Source organism: Falco rusticolus, chromosome 10 (assembly GCF_015220075.1).
Source record: "Falco rusticolus isolate bFalRus1 chromosome 10, bFalRus1.pri, whole genome shotgun sequence".
Lineage (NCBI taxonomy): Eukaryota > Metazoa > Chordata > Aves > Falconiformes > Falconidae > Falco > Falco rusticolus.
Genome location: NC_051196.1, coordinates 7616716 through 7640178, shown reverse-complemented (window position 1 = coordinate 7640178; position 23463 = coordinate 7616716). Strand labels below are relative to the sequence as shown.

The following is a 23463-nucleotide window of genomic DNA, read 5'->3' as shown; positions in this document are numbered from 1 at the left end:
GCTGTACTATATATGAGGTTATGTTAACTGTGAAACACATTCATTTATGCAGTCTTAAGATTCAATGAAGAATTCCCTGCTTGTGTAAATCAGGGTGGCCGTAAGTCAGTCGTGCTGAGCTGAGATATGCTCACAGAGAACCCAACCGTTAAGGAATTTTGTACCTTTGGTTTTGTTGCCTTCATTTTGCTACTAACCTAGCTCTGGTGGGCTGGATTTTAACATTCAGAATCCCTCCACAGGCAGAAATTACTATAAAAATCTTTACATTCTTACAGAAATACAGATCAGGGATGTAAAAATATTTTGGAGTTGCTCCAAGCACTGGAGAAATATTTATTAAAGTATTAGGGAATCATAGAAGCACATAGATTGGAAGGGACCTCCAAAGGTCATACAGTACCACCTCCTACTCTGAGCATGTCTGTTGAGAGCAGGCTGCTCAGAGCCATATCTGGTGGGTTTTCACTGTCTCCAAGGGTGGACACTCCCCAGACTGTCTGTGCAACCTGCTTCTATATCTTCCACCCTTACAGTGAAAAAGCTTTTCCTAATATCCAACAGGATTTTCCCAAGTTGTGACTTGTGTCCATAGCCTCTTGTCTCATCCCTGTGCACCTCCAAGAAGAGTCTGACTCCATTTCTTTGCATCTTCTTACTAGGTTGCAGTAGTCAGGAGTGACATCCCTCTCTCACTTTCTCTTCTTTGGACTGAACAAACCCAGTTGCTTCAGCTGCTCCGCATGTTACATTATCCCAGCTCGCTCATCATATTGGTGGCCCTTCTGCTTTACTTGCTTCAGTATGTCAGTGTCTTTATTTTCTGTGCAGGGGAACAAAGAACTGGATACTACACTCCAGGTACGGTCTTACCAGCACTGAATGAGGGAGGGGTCGTCACCTCCCTTGTCCTGCTGGCTATGCCGCTGCAAGTGCCGCCCGGCGTGCGGCTGGCTGCCCTGGCTGTAAATGCAGCCCTGTGTGCAACTGGCCACCTTGGCTGCAAGGGACGCGGCTCGTGCCTGTGCACCATGTTGCCTGCCAGGCCCTCAGCTGCTTTTTCTACAAAGCTGTTTCCTGGCCTGTTGCCCCCCCGGCCTGTCAGGTATGTGGGCTTGCTCCATCCCAGCTGCAGAAATACCTGGGGTTTTGGTATTGATTCTAGTAACATTGTATCCTCTACTTCAAACTAATTAAGAGCTATATCGTTCAATGTGCTCATATTGAGGAGAGGTGAAAAGCCACCCTTTGTGTTATTGCTGAGGATTTGTTAATATTTAAAAGTGAGCATCTTGCTGCAATACTTTCTGCTTATTTGTTGGTTTTTTCCCTGATACTTTAGCGGTCAGCTTTCACCCACACAAGTGCTTGTAAAAAGCGAGTGCTGAGCTGGCATGCTGGAATTTTCAAACAGGACATGCATATCAAACTGTGGGTCAGAGCAGCATTGTGTTGGGTGTGTAGCTGCTCACAGCCTACACTCACAGAACAAACTTCAGATACAAAGTGTCAGGAAAGCACTGGAGACTCCTTACCATCAACCTATACAGGGAAAGAATTACACTATAAAATTGAGACTTATTTAAAGTAATGAGCAGATCTGAGGAAATGGCAATCTGTATGCAGACACTCCACAGGCCAAAAAAGAAGCTAAATTCTTTGGGTGAATTATTTGCTTCCAATTATTCTCTCAGCTCTAATATTCAATTTTAAATATTTAGTTAGATCCGCTTTCAACCTAGAATTTCAGTTTTCATTTAATATCGTGAGGGACTATATATACATACATATATACGACACATTATTTTCATTACATCTCCTTTGAATGCGCTTAAATAGTAACGTGAATTGCCTGTCTCCATTTTGGTAGATTTTTGGACAGGGTGTAAGCCTTTTCTCAGTGGATTTTGGTAGTTGTCTGAGTACCTCTTTGATCTGAAAGTGACCCTGCCGTGTTGAAATGTAGACTTGGCTAACTTCATGGCAGGACTCTTGGAGAATTACAAGATGGCTGTAAAGATGCACTAACCCTTTTCAGGACCTAAATTAAGCTTTAAATCAAAGCTAACTAGAATGCCACCAAAGCTTTTCCATTAAGACTGGCTTACACACCCTTGCACTGTGATGCACAGAAAACATCATAAATTTTGGACCTGGACTGAAACCCTGAAGCTCTGTCTTTACTTTCAAAGTTCATGAAATGCTTCTTCACTACCAGTGAGCAACCCAGTATTTGTGTGAATTGTTTTTTGAGTGTGAAGGCTGCTGCTGACCTAGAAGGCAGTTGGCGCTGGACAATTATCACCAGAAACTGAATCTCAGCTCTAATCTGTCATTTTAGTTATCGATGTGCAGGAAGTGCTGTGCCACCATTTTAAGACAGAAAAAATACAAGCATGCAAGGGGTCACTTTGTTAGAATAAGCCTTTCTTTGTAATCGATGCATGTGGAGTACTGCACCTTGAGGACAGGCCATCATTACCTACTTCTTTATATAATATGTTGTACTTAAAAGCAAGGATTTTTGTGGTTTGTAAACCCAAACACATAGAAAAAATGGGATGAGGTTTGGGGTTTTTTTAGTCTGTTGTATTCCTCACTGAAGGTAGTGGTGGGGAGCTACACAAGCAATGAAGTATGACATATCTCTCTCCTGAAAGTAAGATTTGCTTAGTCATAAATAAGCTCTTGAGAAGGGTGTGAGAAGAAACTTTACAGCTATTAGCAGCCTGGGGCAGTATCTGCCCATGAACTTTGGCACCAGATTACAGTGGCTCTTCAGAATGAAACTGCACAAGGAGCCGAGAAAAGTCTGAGCTGGTGTTCACAGGGGAGGAGAGGGGGGCTCAGCCAGACTGCATAGCGAGACAGGGGTGGATAGAGCAGTTTTCCTGAGCTCTCAGAGGACAAGCGGGCCTGACTCATGTGGGAAGATGCTTATCAATAACTGCTCAGGCTGAGCTTTGATGCAGAATTTCCTGGAGCTCCATGCGTTCCTGTTCAGAAATGTGGGTGTTATAACATCATTGTGAAATACCGTGATGAAATAGTCCATCATACTGCCAGTGTTTGGCTTTAAAGCTAGTGCAGGAGAAGAAAGAATTGCTAACGCTCCAAGGAACAGCTTGTCAGCTTGAAGGGCCTCATGTGTGCCAGCTGGATTCAAGTTCAAGTCTGGATTTGATCCACTAATGAAACATCATCCTCCAAAAACTACTGGCTGAAGGTGGCAGACCTCTGGAGACCTAGAGAGTTGACTGGAAAGTTGACTCTCGCTTAACCGTATGCTCATGTGTATGTCAGTTATGAAAATGAGTCAGATTTTCAAGTTTTCAATTAAAAAAAATCCTTAGGAAAAGCATTGGCAAAATAGTTGCAATTTTACCTCCCCATTGCCATCCCCTTAGTGAAATGAAAACAGTTCTGTTGATTTGAACAGGCTCTAGGGTTTTAATCCTGTCTTGGCTTTGCCGAGGCAAACATTTTGCCCCCTGTGGCTCTTGCATTTAGTGAAATGTTTAAGAGTGGAAGAATGTGACATTTTAATAAAAAAGCTGATGGAATCTATGAATTTTCTGAAAAGTCTGGGGTCAGTTCCTATGTGATGACAGTTCTGGGCTGAAGCAGGCATAATACTTTTGCCTTCCAGCTGGAGGAAAAGAACGATTTCCGTCGAAGAGACATAGTTCAAAATCCATTACTGGGCCACTAATATAATACAGAAGTGTGTTTCAGCAAGCTGTTTTCTGAGCTAGGGAATAGTGGAGGAGTTTTCCCCTTGTACCTACAAGGCAGTGGAAGTGTGCGTTAGGTAGCCTCCAGAAGATCCCTTGTACAGCAGACTTGCAAATGGATCCCCTGTTTCCACCCCCAGTTCTCCGCTCTTTGCTCATATAAATATTTAAATAACTATTTTTCAGAGCTCTGGGAAAGCTATATGAGTTGCCTCTATCAGAACCTGTTCTATTAGCTGAGTAACTTTCTACCATTATAGCAGCTTTTCACCACTTTCTATTTCATTAGCATTCATTTTCTTTAGACATATGACACACTACCCACTGGAAACACAGGCAGCTGGGAACATAAAGCTAAAAGCTGAGGTTTGCTTCAGTGCTTGCCAGCCCACAGAATTTTACTACCTAACCTAGCTTTACCTAAATCATAGAAAAATGACAAACCTTTTGATGCATGTAAAAAAAACCCCTGAAACAGAGTTAAACTGCAAGCTTGACTGATGCAAACTGACATAAAGCATCACAATTGTGCACATCAGAGACAGATGTTTTCTCCAACTCCAGTTTACTTGCATTTTTGCAGGGTGCCCTACTGATTTGCTAAACGTACTGCTTGTAAAAAGATTTGGATCTGGAGTTCAAACTTGGATCTCCATGAGTAATTGACGAGCTGATGGTATTATTCTCACAGGTGGAAATGGGTAATGCAAATTTTAGAAGCAGCTCATCTGTTCTTCCAGCTAATCGGGTATGAGTTCTACAGGAACGACCACATTAGCAACCTCAGTGTCATAACTGGAGGGACACAAGGCAATAGCACTGTGGATACCATTGTCAAGGAATTTGAAAATCTGTGCTGTATATTCACACATACCTGGCTGACACTGGCTTTTGCTCACAGAAAGTGTTACAGGATCCTGGCACCAAAAAGCTTGCGAGCTGAAGGGCTATGGTGAAAGACAGTTCTGGTCCAGGGAACTGTAAAAAGAAAAGTTTAGCATGTTTTTGGTGGAAAGTGGTCCTAGCAAGAGCGAGATACATTCATATAGCCAAGTATCTCCAGTGGCTGTTGCATCCCTGGATGCAAGAAGTCCCTGTTGAAGGAAGCGGAGACTCTGAGTCATTAGTTGAGTTTTGAGGGCAAATCACATGGTTTACTTTTGTTCATAATCACCAAAAACATCAGCAGTTTGAGGTCTCATTGTGTTCATGTTTTGTTACTTAGGTAGACAAGGGACAAAAAAACCCACAGCACAGTGACTGACCCCAAATTGCTATTAGTAAGGTTTAGATTTAGGTCTGCTGGTTAGATGGGTGAAATGTCCTGTCCCTGAAACCCTGCCATTCCCTCAGCAGAGATATATGGACATCCCTTGTGGTCAGTTGTCAGGCTTTTGATTTTCTTTCTTTCTCAAAAACCCAGATGGGAAACAAAAGTCGAAGTTGGGCAGTTTCACTTTGAGCTTAACTCTTCTGTTTTGTGACATGATACAGGCTATCGAGAGGGTTATTTTTGTCACCTGGACATTCCTTCTCATATAAGGTTGGAAATTGTGTGGCCTGACCATAGTAAACACTTCAGAAACCCTATGACAGGTCAGTCTTAGGATGGCTTTGTTTTTCACGTCTTGCCCTGATGAAGTACAGGGAAATTCAAAGTGTGTTGCCTGTTATCAGCTCCTTAGGACAACAACCCAGCCGTCACACCTTGTGTCTGAAACAAGCCTACGCAAAGTTATTAATCCAAAAGCTGGTGCTTCAGGCACTTTGTCAATAGTTTAATACACCCAGAGTGATGGCCCTGCAATTTTTGTAGCATGTGCTATTTTTTGTAGCATAAAGTTCTTTCAATTATAGCCTGTTTTAATTACCTAACAAATTTTATATCTAGTCTTCAGAACTTCATACATAACATATTCACAAACACACCCAGAGAACTCTATGATGGTACATTTCTAGTTTTTAATTTTCCATTTGTTTGCATGTTATTTTGTTCATGGTTTTATTGTTGTCCTACGTGACCCATTTGGATAATTAATTCCAGTTCACAAAGGAAATGGTGGCTCCTAGGAGCAACTCTTCTGTGCTCCATAGGAGGATACTACCTCTTTTATCCAGCTTCACCCGTGGGTGCCCAGCACCCCTTGCAGAGAGCTCTGAGCTTGCTAAACCCCTGTGAATACTAATGGATGTTAGCTGGTGCGATACTCAGCTTTCTGGTGGAAATCTGAGCCCATTTCCTGTTTAGTTTTGCATGGTCTGCTGGAGGAAGAAGTATCCCCGGGTTCTTTTTGTCTTAATTGCATCCTATCAGCAGGCCAGCATTTTACTCTGCAGACGCTCAAGCTGTCATTTATTACATGCAAATGTGTCGGTATCTTGTTTCAGGTAAGCAGCCTCAGACCCAATGAATTGAACTAAATTGGCATTAGAACGTCTTATTCAGGAGACTACATCAGACACTTAAATCTGTTGCTATTCAGAAAAGAAGAGGTGCTTTAGCAAGTGATAAAATGAAGCATGTGCTCCTATAACAAGAAACTCTTTCCTGAGGTGGTCTTGACATATTATCTTTTCATGTGTTATTGTACCCTTGTGTCAAACCTTGAATTTTGCACACAGTGTTACATCATTTTCAGGATAAGAAGATGACTTTTTAATCTCTTCTTAATTCTGTATCTGGAAAATGGCTTTATTAACCTCTAGTTACTAAGCAATAATATATCTGATGTGCTCTGTGGTCCTGCCTACTTTCTCTTGCTCCCCTGAAAAAGCATAACAATCTCTGAAGAAACTCAATGTGCTAGACAGACTGATAGAAGACTGGTTTTAGCTATTAATCTGATAGTTTTCAGACACCTGTATTTAAATCACCATTTATGCTGTGTTCCTCATAAGGTAGTTCAGACATAACATGCAATATTCAAAAAACACGGACACCTTTATCAAACTTTACACCTGCAGAGAATACACCCCATCCAGAGAGATGTCTTTCTCCTGAGTCCTAAGCAATGCAGTAAAATCTCGAACACTGCAGCCATTAAAATCTACAGAATGTGATCATATAGGAAGAGAGTCAAGTACAAGCTACGAGAAGCTGTGGAAGGATGATGTCCTGTTACCTAATGAGTGTGACATTCCCATTAGTGGGTAACTAAAATGGCAGAGAAATTCAATGGCAATATGATCAAAGTAATGCCCACTGGAAAATAAGATCTCTGACAATATATACACAACACACTGTGTAAAATTAAGCAAGGGTAAATGAGTTTTTACAACTCAAAAGAAATAGTGTGGAGTCACAGTGATTAGTTCTCTAAAAATAGCTACTTATTGCTCAGCGGCAGCTGGGAAAGCAAGGAGAATTGTACAAATTATCAAGCAAAGAGTAGTAAACAGAAAATATTTATTCCACTGTGTAAATTGGTGACATAACCAGGTTTCAGGACCTCTCTGAAGTAGTTTTCGTCACTCATCTCAAAGAGATGCAAGCAGAAGTCTGGAACGCATGCAGCCCTGCGTGCTGCCTCTTCCTTGTTTCATCCAGGCCCCTCTGGACACGTTATTGGCGAATGGCTGCCCAACTTGTCTGCAAATAGTGGTGAGCTCCACTGCTTTGAAGTCATGTGAGATGCCTCCAGTCAGCAGCTCAACAGCAACCTGCTTCAGTGTGTGGGTACCATTGGGCTTTTGGGCGAAGACAACCTTTCAGCTTCCACAAGCTTCCTTGAGGTCTCTCACTGGGCTGGACTTCTGCCACTGGGGATGGCAGCGACTCCCCTACCTGCAAGAATTCAGTGGGAAATGGAGAGGCACAGCCTCGCACAGAAGCATAATGCCCTGCGCCAGTCGCTCCCAGAGAGACAGCATCAATCCCCATGGATTATCTCTACAGCATGTAGGGAGAGGCTGACCTCCAGTCACTGATGGACAGTGCTCACTTCTATGTAGGGCCGAGGCTCCACCTTGCTCAGGGAGCCCCGTACCCTCATTTGTTTTCCAAACCCTCCATTTCAAGCTGTAGTGGAGACAAAACAGAAAAGGCTGCAAGGTTGTTTAAAGGTACTTGGTCTGGATACGAGATCTGGCTCAGGAAGGTGTTTAAATTTTTAGTTTTGAGAAGAGTGGATGGCGTAACGTAATTCTTATATTCTTTCCTAAGAGCTGGCCACTATGAAAGAGGAGATACTGTGTTAATTGGATTTGCTGTTTGATCTAGCATGGCAATTCTTCTGCCTTCAGCAGCAAAGGAGGAATCAGCTTCTTAGATTTCCAGTGCATGTTTATACAGCCCGTTGACACTTTCTTCATCATCTGCTGTCTCATGATTTTGTTTCAAAAGAAGGGTGGGTCTGTGGTTACAGATGCACAGGAATCTGTGCATCTGGGATCTCTCAGAAGGTTTATGATTCCGTGTGGCGGTATGTGGCTTTGATTCAGTCACCTGTTTCCCAACCCAGTTCCCTTGTAAATTGATGGGAGTCTTTTCTGTGTTATGAAAAAGCCTAGTTCTTCGGCCTGCTTCAAAACAGTAGGAGTTTTTCCATCCATCTCGAATGGATTATGCCTGCAACCCCAAATTGGGGAATGGTAGCTCTTAAACTCTTTGTGGTGATGTTGTGAGGCTTAATTAATTGAAAGGAATTAATGGAAAGAAATTTAAATGGAAGGGGAGATGTAAGTGAATATTATAATTGTGTGGAAAAATCTTCTAATTCAACATTCAGAACTAAAAAGGTCTGAAATGTATTCATGCTCCTGAAAAAAGCTGAAGGGTTAAAATGACCTAATTCAACATCAACTAATACACTCCAATATGCATTAAAGCAGGTAGATTATTTTTTAAACAGTACTATCCTGCAAAGTGATGCACTTGTGCTCTATGATAGAATGGTTAAAGCAGTAAATGTCCTTGTTAAAATGAGTATCTTTAACAGCTAATATCTATTAAAATGAAGCACTTAGGCACCAGAAAAGACAGTTTTAAACTGTTAGATCCCTAAATTATTTTTGTACAATCAAAATGAGACTCTTAGGGATTAGGTGGCACAGTGGGTTAACACATTACTCTTCTGGATGGAAGATTTACGGTCGTATCTTGCTTAAAAATACAAGTGAGCTGAGACTGCTGTTCTTCAGGTGATCCAGCGTATGTGTTTCTAAAATGTATTTTAATACAATTGACTGTAATTTGCAAGGGAGGTAGATGAGGACTTTACCTGCTGCTACCACACTTTGAGTAGGGGTGGGTTAGGATTTGGGTTCACAATTTAGATTGTTCACTTTGTGAGCTTACAAAGGGATAAACCATCCCTTTTTATAGCTCCATTTTCTTCCAGAAAGATATGTCACATTATCTTGTTACATAGCTACAGCAGGAATCATAAAGGGTTAAACTCAGCAAGTGAGAATAAGGCTTTTCAAGGTGAGCATGATCATGTAATCAAAAATGAGGAATAGGTAGGTGCCTACCTGCACAGGTAGGTGCAGAGGGAAAGTGAGCTATAAAGAAGCATGTTACAGTATCTTTGAATTGAGGCTTATCCAACTGGCTTTTCAGGATGTGTTTGCTGTAACTTACCTGAAATTATTGGTCTGCCTCGATGCAATGGCATATTTCTTTGGTGAAGACCCCAAATCTCTTGGTGCCCAAAATACAGTATTCCAAGTCAGCTGTACTCCTCAGTTCTACTGGAGTTCTGAAGATACTACTTTTCTCAGGCCATTCTTATCCCTAATTCCTCTTTTCATGCCCCTGCTTGGATTCAACAAGTCACCAATGAGTACATACCAGCTGCTCGTTCCTGCTTATTGTGTTTTATCTGGCATCTGAGAGGTTGCACTCCCAGGCAAGAGCCCCTGCCTTGGCCTGAGCCTCTGAGATGGCTGACTGTGGGTGGAGGGCAGGGCATGACACATGGCAAGGGGATGTGTGTGTTGGTGTCTTCCTGAAAGGGTCTGAAGAACAGTCAGCCTTTTGAACCTGAGTCTGTTCCCAAGGTCTTCTTGGGACAAGGTGTTATCGTGCAGTTACTAGATCAGATGACAGGGCTATATGTCATCTTCTTGTTCTTGAAAAATTGTACCTTTATCTTAAAAAGCAAAGACAGTACTTATTATTTTTCCTTGTATAGTATCCATATAACATGGATATAAGTATTCATATAACATTCGTAGGTGAGATACGCAGTCCCCAGCATTTGTTCTGCCACATCAATATGAGGGATCACTTTGTATATATTTCCTCCTTGAGTAATTTCTTAATTCATGAGGACCAAAAAAGCTTACCCTGAGAAAGATCAACTGTTAACAACTTTAGGGAAAGCTTCACTGTCCCTTTTATATATCGGTTGGTGATAAATCCTTAGAACTATTCCATGGATGTGATGCCATATGTTGCAGGGCCAATCCTTCAGTGCGTCCGTTTTTTGTATTGTGACCTTCCTTTTTTGATGTATAGTTCAGGCTACTGCCGTTTTGTCTTTTGGTACAAAAGAAATTGCTCCACTTCATTTCCATAAAGAATTCTTTGTTTTTGAAGACAAACAGAAGAGTACTTATTTTGCTGAGCAGAACCTTAACAAAGGGTGAGTGCCAGAAGGCAACTGGTATCCTGCGTTTCCCAACACCAGCTCGCTCTGTCTCTCAATGCTGCATATGTGTGTGCACACATGCTAGGAGAAGTTATTCTCATTTTGGCCTGAAGTGATCCAGAATTTTCTTTTGTGCCTCCTCCTCCCCAGAATTGTGTGTTGGTGCCAGCAATGTGATGAATAGAGAACATCTTGACATGGAGCATCAGATTTGAGACTAATAGCAGCAACTTGCAAAGAAGAGCAAGGTTAGTTTGACTGAAGTTTATTCTAACTCTCATTTTCCATGAAAACGTCATTCATAGCCTTATTGAGCAATTGTGTGTGAGATGGCAGGAACTGTGTGCTTTGCTGCATTCTGCCAAAGACCAGTGCAAAGTGTATCTGGTGTTCTTTGAATGCAATTGTGCAGAACGAGGGAGTCCAGCCCTCTGCAATGACTCTTCATAGGAAAATGCTACACAACCATTTGTAAAACAGGAAATTCCTGCCATAGAGCCATTAAATATATTCATAATTCTCACAGATTAACTTCAAGATGAAATACCAGTTAAATGGTTACTGTTTCACAGTGAAAATCAATTATTTCAGAAAAATGTGTCAAAGCATGGGGGCAACTGATATCGCTGTTGCCCTTTTTTTTTTTTTGGCATGGGAAAACTGGAGTGTAGGGTATGTCAGGTTGTATCTTTTTCACACACATAGAAAGACAAGTTAGTTTGCAGAATTAAGTGTAACTGTTAGCATAGCAGCGGCACTTCTGGATATCTTCATACAGATGAACATTATGACAGTGTATAACACTAATATAAAGTGTAAGAATAAACTAATTTCCTATAAATACCACATCAAATGATACATTTAGACATCACTTGGCAGTATTTTAGAGCTCTGAAGAAGTGGCAGCCTACATTGCAGTTTCTTTTAAGCATCCATTTTAGTATGTCAGAATAAGTTTTCTGGCTAATATAAAATTATTTGTATTTCACATTCTTAATTGATGCTTTTAATTACTCTTCATATACTTTAATAGTTTTCAAATAGAAAACTGCTTTCTGTGCAGTAAGCCGAATCTCCAATCTGCAGCAAAACTTGCTTGAGTCAGGTTTTTGCCAGACTCTGTGTACAAGCCCCAAATACTAAATTATGTTGGCACTCTTACAGTAATCAAGGGAATAATTGTGAAGGCAAAGTTTGTTGTAAGGAAACCAAATTAGGAGGGGAAAACAGCATGGCTTAAGAGAAATATTTAGTATGAACTAATCTTTTTGGTCTTTGTCCTCCTACAGCAATGGCTGTTTAACCATGCAGTATCATTATTTAAAACGTACTGTAGTTTATCCTGTGTAGATTAGACTACTGCTTTATTAGAACACTAAAAGGCCAGTCTTCAAAGAATAAGCAAATTAAAGCTCTGTCTTGCTGTTTACAATGCTGGGGTCAGATCACATATCTACCAGCTTTAATGCGAAGCAGCCATAAAGCCTATTTAGTTAGTTAAACAGTTAATGGCTATTTAAATCAACAGGGTTTTTTTCACTGCCTCTGGTAGTCATTGCAGAGTCAGGTATCTCCCCTGTTCCAGCTCATGTTAGTCACTAACAAATCCCCCTTGAATCTTCAGCGGGAACAGGGCTGGTCCTCCTTTAGCATTGCAGTACTGGGTGGGTATCCTGTAATTTTTTTCTGGAATTGCACTTCCAGTGGGAGTTCAGGTTGCTTTTTATACCTTCTGCACAGAAAAGAGGCTAAAACTGTTCTCCAGAAACAGTAAAATAGAGAGCTGATAACATTTGAGTGCTGTGGAGGGAGGGGCTTGACTGGCTAGAACCAGTGAGTGTTTGTGCAAGTGACTTACCCTTTTTTTCTACTTTCTCCACAAAGGTTCCCCACACCTCCTTTTCTCTGGCATGTCAGAGATCTTTCTCTCCCTCCTGTGCTCCATGACAAACAGATTCAACGCACCTATTTAAGGGAGAGCAAGGGTTTTGAAATCATGTTCTTCCAATGCAGCTAGGACTAACCTTAGCTCTGGCTGTTACCAGCTAGTGTGAAAATCCCACCCCAGATTGATAAAACCTGTGAGGCCCTGCGGGCTGTCTACCATGGCAATTCTGCCAACCGCAGCCATCCAGCCGAGCTGGGAGGCATCAGTGCGCTCTGCAGTAGTCAACCTTTCGTGATTTTATTCCAGAGCCTGTGATGGAGACTGGGGAAGGGTTCTACAGCTCCAGGTCTTGGAAAGAAGAGATTTCCTGAAAGCCTTTGCTTGAATGTGTAAATAAATGAAAGTGCCCAAAGAGCTCAGATGATGAAAAACAAAGGAAGAATGCTGTGTTATTGTTATTTTAAAATATAATAATTTTAAAGGCAATGGCATAGGTTTTTTTGGAATATTGAGTGGCTATTTTGGACCATGTATGGTTGGTAATGCTCTGTTTTGGAAAATCCACAGGTATTCAGATGATTTGTGTGGATTCATTTCAGCTGTTTTGGGAAAAACACGTGCCTGCTTAGGCTTTTTCACAGTATTGATATTACCTCTTAGTCTTGACCAGGCCAAATATACAATGAAAATGGCCTTTGTTTCTGCACTGCAATTCTTAAGCTTCCTTTCCAATCCAAAGAAGTACAGGAAAATAAACAAACAAAAAAGGGATCAAATTTAAATGCACAGCATGCTTGCAGCTTTGGGTCTGTTTTCTCGGTGTTACACTTTTTAATGTAAAAAGCATGCTTCCCGCCCGGATAGGGGGTATAGCCAAAAGGAGAACCAAAATGGGGATACTCTGCTTTCTATCTCTTGCACAGATTTTACTGCATGTTTGTTCTTTCATTGTTGTTTTCTTTAGTCTAGAATAAAGATAAACTAGACAGAAAGCAAAGTGGCCAGGCGCCACTGCACAATTATAATTAATTCACTGTTAATGTCTCAGACATTGTTACAGCATACATTGGAATTGCTGGGGCGGGGTAAGATTAGTTTGAGCTATTTACGTACATACTACAGGAGAGTCATATTAAATACCCACTCTAATTAATGTTTTCAAAATGAGCACCAAAGGGAATAGTATGACTTACCACTTACAGAAAAGTCAGTTTGTACTTCTACTTCCCAAGTTCACGCTGTGTTCTCACCTCGAAAAGTGGGGATTTGAGCGCGTATCATGCCATGACCTCAGAGTACATGTGAAGCAATGCTTAGAAACAGGCTGCACACCAGATTATACTATCAACTCGAAAAGAAGGATGCGACTAAGCTAAGACTCAAATCTGAGTATCTGCAGACTTAGGAAAATTCATGGTCCGATCTGGTCGGCAGAAGCTGTAGGAGTCAAAGGCTCCATTTTCTCAAGAGCAAAAAGGTTCAAGAACACCCAGAAGATCAAGTTCTGCAGTGTTTCAAGCAAAACCATAGAAAGGAAAGCTGGTCTCTGCCCCAAGCTTGGAAATAGCCAAGATGTGTTAAATCCAAGAGCACTTAATGTAAGAAGAGGTCTCAGCCTATAGATTATTTTAACAGCTAGAGGAATGAAGGAGGTTTTGTACCTCCAAAAATATCTCTATTCAACATTTTTCTGCTGCCAGTATTTTCTGCAGGAGAGGAAAGCCATGAAAATTGTGATCAGATATGTAATGATATGTGCTATTTATTACAAACCTTCTTAATTTTCACTAAGTCTTCCTATGAGTATCGAGTCAGATTTTTCAATCTGAGCCTCCAATACTACATATTTGGGCTGCGTGTCTCTCCAATACTATATATTTAAGCTCTGTGTCTGAGGTGTAAAATATCTCTACGTATGTTCAGCCTGAAGCCAGCTGAAAGTGTACCTCTGCTGGCTAGGTTTTATCAGCCGCATACTGAGCTGCTTAGTGAGAAAGAAGTGATCAGTGTGTAATTGAAACTCCTTTAAGCTGAGTTTTAGGAGAATTTATAACCTGCAAAAATGTTCTCATTACAAATCCTTTTTTGTCTTTTCTTATAATTGCCTTTAAGGAATGACCTGACCACCATCAGTAAAAGGAAGGTGATTTGGGTTTTAAAGCCAAGCACAGGTTCATGTGTTTTGGCAATTTTTGGAGTGGGGTGGAGGGGATTGCCATTAAATGTATTTCATACTGTATCATTATTTATGTGAGGTGACAAAATCTACAATAAATTTCTGGTGAAACCTGGTCTACTGTAGAACACGGTGGAGTACTTATCAGTACTATTTTTTTCGTCATGGATGTAACCTGAATATCCTAATTTATGACCATCTGGTCTCCAGACAAGTACAGCCCATCCGATCAAACCGGAGCTTCCCTAGATCAGCTAATACATCCATGCTGTGACTTAAAGAAGATGACACAAAGTACTCTGTAAACCACCTTGGACACCTCTGAAGGAGCTTTCAGAAGAGGGAGGTGCCCATACACAACTTCTTGAACAATGCACCCAGCAGGGCTAGTCATTGTATCTGTTTATTCATTGGTGTTTGTTAATGGTAACTTTCATTTCATTTAGGATTTGATTTGTTTACGAACTAATAAATATGATTTATAAAAAGTGCCTGTGGTTCACTAATTACTGCACATATGGCGTTTTCGTTTTGTAAAACTGGCATTTGCTTTCTATTATGATTATGTCTCCGTTCACCAGTGCTAATTAGTTTGATTAGACAGATAACTTTAACCATTATTAGGACTAGATTAGGGGAACTTTACATGCAGGGGAATGTAGGGAAGAAGGCTACATCACCAATGACGATAGGTCATCAGCACAGAGTTTGTTCCTCATTAAATATTTTAAAATTACTTTTTGTTTTGTTTTCCACATAGAAGTACTGAGAAGCATTCACATTTAGCTACTTTAAAAAATCCAATTAAACACAGTTGTTTAGCATGAATTTGTTAATCAGAGTTAATCTTTCCAATGAATGCATAATTTGGAATCTGTGTCTAAAATGTTCATTTAAGGATAAGCATATTACAGACAAATAAAATAAAAAATAAAATTAGATTTTCTTCCTTGGAATTGACTCTCAATATGGAGAAATATTGACTGTTTTGTGTGGATTGTCCTGCATGCTGAGGGACAGAAGTGAAATTGGATAAAGACTAAGAAATGCCACATGAAAACCGATGCCACCTGGGGTGAGCTGTTTTTCCCAAGAGTCTCTGAAAATTGTTTAATACTGTCATCTGAAACTCTTCATAAACAAAATAAACAGAAATAAAAACTCCTCTTTATTATCCATTTTAGGATAAAAATAGTTACCCAAGGCAGCAGAAATTTGATATTATTCTGTTTTTTCAAATGAATTCTCTATCCTAAAAAAGGGAGGCACTTTTTCTTTCCCAGTATCTTAGAAATTACCTTAGTGCACTAAGTAGGATGTGAAATACCCGGGTTTGGGCAGTGAGGCACGCAATTTGTGATCCTTTGGAAAGAGTCACTGAACAGTGTCGGACGTGATGTCATTCTTTCCCTCAGAAAGACTAACTGACCCTCAAATAAAGTAACTGTGGATATTTGTTTCATTAAGATGGCTTCTCATTTGACTTTGGATGATCACCCTATATTCATCTAGTTTCTGTGTAATTAATTGGTGAGGTGTGGTAGGCAAAATGGTGCCCTGTTATGGATGCATAGTCCTATTGCAGGCTACGGGGTCTCTCCTCGCTGTGTTAATGTGGCAATGTCCTTTGTGAGTGGCCCTTTTATTTTTCGTCTTTCTCCATTTTCAAAGCAATTTATAAGGGAACAGAAAAGTTCTTGCCTGTCTAAAAAGAATTGTGGGAATATTGAAAAAGACATAAAACTGCTATTGAAGGGTGAACACATAGAGAAACAGTAAACTGGATTGTTGCAGTATTTACTCTCTCCTTGGCTCTTCTGGAGGATACCTCCTGCCATGCCTTTCAAAGAAAACCCCAGACAATTTAAATGTCAAAGTCTCAAATTTCAACATGCATCATTATTGTTGGAAGCATTTGCTCCAGGAAAAAGTTTCAAAATTGCCATTTCTGTATCTTAGAAGAATGTGAACAGGATGGCCAGATTCTGAGATGGTATAAATTGGCAGACGTTCCTTATTTCAATGCAGTTATCCTGTTTTACACCAACTGAAAATCTGGCTCTGGAGAATGAATATTTATGCCATGCCAGAGAGGTTTGAAAAACCTTTTTTTAAATGAGAATAAATAAAGAAAGGGCTGGGATATGCTCCGTGCTGATGAACCCAAAGCCAACTATGACCTCCCCTTGACCTTTTATGCATTTCAGTTGAAAAAGGCCATTCTGATATATTCCACTGGAGCTTAAAATGCCTGTATTTCAATTCCAAAGGTCAAGCTCTCGTCTCAGTATACTGTATGACCTGGCCTTTGTCGGTGCCCATTGATATTGCCTGACTATGCTTCTTATATCCTATTGACTGTTTACTGTCTTTTTGGCTAATGTAAGTGAAAGAGATAATTGAAATGGTTTTGAGCTGTGTGTCAGTTCTGATTCTGATTATGTCTCCTGTGCTTAGTGCAGCTTTAGTGGCTCCAAACTCATTAAGTCTCCAGGAAATTTTAGATTACTGTGTTAACTATATCTTAATTAATGTATTTATCTTAAATTCCACTCAAGCCTTTTTGAAGTTTCCTTTTATCACTATGTCTATCTCTAATATCACTGAATTAAGTCATTTGTCTTCTAGCCTTCTGTTTTCTTTTACCTTTTGAGGGTTTTGGATACTTTATTTTGAAAGGCCCAAAGTCAAAGGGAACTATTTCTGGGAAATAATGCTTCATGCATGTTTAAAAGCAAATCACCACAGCTTTGGTGGATGTAAGCACAGCCCCACTGGAATAAAGGGACAGGAACTGGCACTTTTTCAAATCTGCCTGAAATTCTGCATCGGTGGAGCTATGTCAGTTTACACCATGAAAGTCTGGTCCAAAATAAAAAGGTGTTCAGGCTGTTTTGTGGCTAGTGAGGCATATATCTGCCTACCATCTTCCTCGGGACTTGAAACACACACTATACTGGGTGGTTCCCAAAAGAGGGAATAAATGCAGTCCCATCAAACAGGCTGGCAGGCCTTGAGTATAATTTCTCTAGATAGAATCACAAAGTAATCATCATCTCTAATAATCTCTCCAATTACTTTATAGAATAATAATTTATAATAAAATCTGTTTTAGCAGACTGTCTATTTTTACCCTCTCCTCTTGAAGATGAAGTCAAATATATAGGAACTGTAGAACACTTTTGCAAAGCTAGGGGAGTGCTCCTACCTAACCAGTCACAAGAATCTTTTTACAGACATATTGTAATGTCTGTTGATTAACACAGCTTAGTGAATCATTGGTGATGAATAATTTACTAAGGGCCATAACCTGACACCCTGTTGCTGTTGAGATGTGCCTTACTGCACAGTCCTCAACAATCCTGGACAAGATGTTCTTGTCCCACCCCTTGGCCATATTTAGGTTTTCCTCCAGTGATCAAATGAGAGGGAACCCAGCCCAACTGGAAAGATAAGACCCAGACTCCTTCCAGTGTGAGGAGAATTGATAAGGAGCAGATCGATACATGATCCTCTTCAGTGGGCAGCAAGGCCCACAGTCTTAACAGTGGGACATCCCCTCTTTTTCTCCTTCTGCTAAATTGCGAAATTTCTGTAGTGGAAAGAGTGTAACACTGCGAGTAGGTGGTAGAAACCAAACAAAAACATATACTGAAATAAAAAAAAAGAAGAAGAAGAAAGATATATATGTATTGAACAAAGGCAAAGCAGTGTATTTTTCTCTAATTTCATCCTTTGAAGGGGCATCTGGTTTTGGTGACAATTTCAGCAAAGGGGTACATATCCAGGATACCAATTGCAGCCTGAATATTAGTAATATCTAGGGAAATTAAGAGCAACTGGAATCACTGGGGAGTGTCAGGCAGCATTAGGAGTTGGCGATGCTACCAGCTGCAATTACTATGAATGCCTAATAAGCTCCTGACCGTGGAAAACCACTTGGAGAAGCACAGCTACACACAACAGCTCATGTAAACAGGTGGAATTCTGTTAAAACCAGTACAGCTGCAATTACATACACCGTCACAGCACTTGGACCCAAGTCTGTAGTACTTTCCTCTGTTTCAGCTGTTTGTTCAGCTATGAGATAAAACCTGATTCACCTTACATTTGTACCTGCGAAGTAGGATTGAAAGGACTGTTTGTGATCGCAATTCATCCCCAGAACTCAGAAAATAAGTATCACTGATTCAGTTGTATGTCCAGCTCACAGTATCTCCATCACTATATTTTCTCTTGACAGATGCACCTGTTGCTTGCTCTCTCTCTGCCCAGCCTCTGGAGCTCCAGAAGGAGCCTGAACTGCCTTCCTGAGAACTTTTCATCTATTTTATTTCAGGTACTTCCCAGATATCTTGGGCTCTCCTGCTAGGACTGTGACTCGACCTGTTTCAGCTTTCCTGAAAGGGATAGAAGACAATGTAAGTGCTGATTATCTCTTTTCTTTGTAATGATGAGATTAATTTTGCTTGGTATTGTGGTAGAAACATCAGCATAAGCACCACTGAAAGCTTTGTGGGAAGCAGGTTAATCCTTTCTCTTACTATTGTTGCTGCCAGTGCAGATACCTGGTATAGAAAACAGGTTAATACAAAGGTTTATTTCCCACAACCATCCCTGAACCCCTGTTCATTGTGAAAGAAAGAGGTTTGATGATCGAACTGATGGCATGAGTCAGGGAAAGAGTAAGTATTTCTTGTCCCTTGGATGAAGCAAGCTACTTTTCTGAACTTTGCTTTGGGCTTGTCTGAAGGAAGCTACTATGCGTTTTAGTCATTGTTTAATTGAGGCGAGTTTTGTTATATTTTTCCCTTAAAAAGGCAAAAGGCTCCTTGGATTTACTTGTTATTACTTTATAGCAGCAGCCATAGTATGTGAGACGTTTCCCAGTCAGAAAGTGTATTTATGAAAGGGGTTCTGTGATGTTAAGCCTGCAATACCCAGGCAGGACTCGGACGTCCAAGGCTGGTCCTGAACACCATCACCCCTGAAGTTCTGAGAAGAGGGGGCTCATAAGGCTGTGGCAAGCAGGTGATTCTGATAATGCAAAAGAAGAAAAAATACTCTCTGAATACAAGTAATTTCTCTGTAGGCAGCATGGCAAAAGTGGGGCAAACAAATTTGGATAAAAAGGTAAAGATACAGATAGGAATGTAGTTAAATCTGAATGCGAGGATGCAGTGTCCTCCTTTCCTTTGAATAACCTGTAGCAGGGAAGTAGATGGTATTTGGGGGTTTAGCAAGTTTTTGCTTGTCTCTTAAACGCTTATACTGTGTATCATTTTTTTCTCTTCTACTTTGAAGTTATTTTCCAGGCAGTTTTCATTTTGCCCTTCACAAATTGTGCTGTGTGCACTGAGTCATGGGCTTGTGTTTTTAGAAGGGTTGTCAGTCACAGCTATTCTCATGCAGTAATGATATGATTAGCTTTTGTTTTTTACTGTAAAATATTAATTTAACCGAAGTTTGAACACGGTGAAAAAAGAAGCATCAGTGGATGAACACGCCAGCTTAAAAGCAGAGATATTATGTTATATGAATGGTTGCCTTCCTTTGGGATTGTGGGGAAGGATGAAAGCAAAGAAACTCCACATGTGAGAGATCCTCAGGCACTGACATACATGGGAACATGTTAATTACCCTTAGCCTAACCAGTGCCTGGGTAGGCTGTGAGCACCGGGCCCTCCACAGCCCCATCTTGGGAAGCTGGTCCTGGTATTCCCAGCCGCACATCGTCTGCCGGGGGTCTCCTCTGCAGGCTCCTGCTCATGTCTGGTTTGGGGGTTACTTAGGTGTCTGGTTTGTGGATGTCTGCAGGGGCTTCTCCCACGAGCTGTCACATGCATACCTGCAGCGGTGAGGGCTGCCAAAAAAGAGAGCAGAAGGGGTGGAACTGCCTGGGTCCCTAAGTGAGCTGTGATGGCCATATCTTGATGTGTCTCAATACTGCCTTTTTCTTCCACTCTTTCTCCTGTACCTGAAATTTGACTGGTAATCGACCAATATGAGCTGAAAAAGTGGTGTCAGCCTGAGCTGTGAATTGACCTGCTTTTGTCAGCTTGTCACAGTTTTATTGCTGCTTTAGCACAATGCGTACAAGTTAAAGCCCAGCACTTCTGTCACCTAGAGAAAAGCCTGGCAGGCTGATGTCCTCAGGAACAGTTTCCAAGTGCAGAGAGGCCAGGAGTTCCCTTTCTCCTCCCCAGCTAGTCCAAACTTCACATTTTTTGTCTAGCCAAAAAAACAACCTAAAGCCAAAACAACTTTCAGGTGTATCGCCTCAATGTTTCCCCACATCTCCAATACTGCCTGGAATTCATTTGCAATGGTGCTCAATAAGATTTCCTGAGAATAAGATCAAAATTGCATCCTTTTCTAAAGGTGATCCTATTAGGCTCATCTTAGGATTAATGTTAAGTTTATTATAGGAACAGTAGACTGGATTCTTTAAATGAAAACATTTCAAATGTAGGAGATGAGGAATAAGAGAGAATTCCGAGGCCTTTTATGAAAGACTCATCTTAAAAGCTAATTTAGCTTTCTGCGCAGCAGCAAATATATCAGACAATTCACCCAAAAGCTACCTGAAAGAATGGCTGTTTATACATCTTATTTATACTGAGATTTCAGAATAAGCTTTTTGAACAAGCTGTGATATTTTATTTGGTTTTCTTAAGCTAAGAGTATTGCAATGTCAGACTCTGTTTTCTTAATTGATTATAACTATACCATCCTCATATTGCAAAGCTTATGATGAATGAATAATAGGTTGTCCAGTGCCTTTGCAGCATGGCCCAAAATTTGGCTTGGAGTACCTTTTTCATGTCTTTGTTTCTCACACAAATATCTTTGCTGTTGCTTATGATAAATGAATAATTTCCAGCAGCTCAGGATGCTTGAAAATAGTCGTGATCCAGCCAGCGTGTCTGAGTGACCCCACAGCAGTGAACATGGGAATGCAGCTCAGCATGCATAAGCAACCCTACAATAATAACTTAGTGTGTGCAGTCTGGCAGGTGGGAACAATCCTAGAACTAGATTGCTAAATAAGGGGTTGTGAGTCATGGGAGTAACAGATCTGGGTGACTTTGGATTAGTTTTACATGTGCAAATTCTCTTTTATTGAGTAGATACCATTCCCTAGATTTGCAGACCTGTGTTATTTTTCTCAACAGCATCCGATCTGCCGCTAAACTTGTTTTTCTGGAAGCTGTCCCTGCTTCTCCAGTTCAGCTCCTAACTCTTACCCATGCCTAAGACATCTTGCACCTCATTGCTTCTCCAGGTGCTCAGCTCAGATCATGAAATCTGTTTGCAAGCAACAGCCTAAACCCCTGAGTATCCTGAACAAGCCCTAGACATTGTCAGCTTTACTCTTGGAAAGGGGTAAAGTAAAGCTCAGAGTGTGAGAGAGTCTAAAAATGATGAAAATGTTATTGTTATGTCAAAATGTTATTCCCATATGTTCAGGAAACAGAACGATGATCAGGTTATGTAACTGACTTTGCAAAAACACCTGCTTGAGTAGGTAGAGTAGGGTGGAAACAGGGAAAAAAAACATTTAGGTTCAAAAAATAATGCAGTGTTAATTTGATGGAAGGACTGACAAAAGAAATCTGAACTTCTGAATGGAGGTGTTTTGATGGGGCAGTGCAGTGCCATGGACCCTTGGGGCTAGGGCTAGGCACTGCTGGTTACAGGGGTTTGAGGTCTACCTGGGGAAAGCTCTTCCTTCCAGGCTGAAGCCTGATCCTCAGCCAAGATAAATGTGCACAGGCTCATCTGCATCCTGATTTGCACCCCTGTGACCCAGCTGCAGCACACGTGCCTCCCCCACCCCATCTTGGCCACCTTTCCTTCAGGAAGGAGGGCAGAGACTCATGCCCAGGAAGCTCAGGAAAATGGCAGGGAAATATTCCAATTTAAACTGTTTATATGCTCCTAAGCTTGCCCTCCGTTATTCCCCACCATTATTTCATTCATGTTCACTGCACTGTCATCTGTCCTGTAACGTGATTTTTTTTTAAATAATCTTAAGCAGAGATTTAATTGTGCAACAGCTCATTTCCCGAACTATTACTTTTGGCCAGAGGGCTGCGGTCACTGGGGGTGTCACCTATCATGCCTCTAACCACCCTCCCTGAAGGACTTCTCCAGCCTCCTTGATGAGCCGTAGTCTCTTGAGGATGTATGTAAAAAGGTTGCTGAGAATAAATATCATTACTTAGTAATATAAAATACTTAGTATCCCTGTAAGCCTCAAATGAATGAATGCACTAATCCAGGCCAGAAAGGAGACTGAGCAATAACTGCATGCAGTGTGACAATTGTGTTTTAGATTGTCCCCTGTTTATATCAAATCTTTAGTTCTAGTTGCAGGGAAAATACTCCACAAATCTCTAGATTCCCCTCCCTCCACCCCCACTTGCATCAAATTGAGTATTTAAACCATCCTTCCTTGCAATTCTTTTTGTCTGTCTGTCTCTCTCTCTCAAAATAAAAGACAGGACCCATCCACTCAAATGCAGTGAAACAAGAAAATGCTCAGATATTTTAATACCCTGGAGCTACCTCTTGGCAGATAAAATGACTAAAATGAAATTTAAAGCACATCTGATTTACCTGTTGTTTGTGTGACTCAAATACCTATGTTTAATTTTGTCTATGGATTGGAAAAAGTTAATTTCAAGCCTTGTTTCTCTTGCTAGCAGCAACAACCTTTTAAACTGAGTATTACTGGTGAACCATATAGAGCTGGTTAAAAAAATGCTTTTCAGTTCCACCATGCAGTTGTTCGGACGACAATTATGGCAGCTGAAGTTTAATCATAGTGTTTGATAGCTCATTTTCTCAATGTCAACACAAGGCACTGTTAAAAAAAATGAATTCTTTCATTTGATAAGCTGGCTCCAGAGCACTGGGCTCATTCAATAGGAAAACTCTTTCAGAGGGCTGCAACATGCATGGTTTTTCTCTTTCCTTCCCCCCCCCCCCCCTTTTTTTTTTTCTTTCCTTTTTTTTTTTCTGAAAGCCACCCAAGAAGAGATTAATCACGAGGGGGAAACTCAGCTT

At 40.8% G+C, this 23463-nt stretch overlaps 1 long non-coding RNA gene across 1 annotated transcript in view; it reads left to right on the top strand.

Moving 5' to 3' along the window:
- The window catches only part of LOC119154245, a 109882-nt gene extending 91070 nt beyond the window's left edge, over positions 1–18812 (top strand). Inside the window, exon 4 of the long non-coding RNA XR_005106397.1 lies at positions 18731–18812. This is a non-coding gene — a long non-coding RNA (uncharacterized LOC119154245). The remainder of the gene's footprint in view (positions 1–18730) is intronic.
- Positions 18813–23463: the final 4651 nt, after the last annotated feature.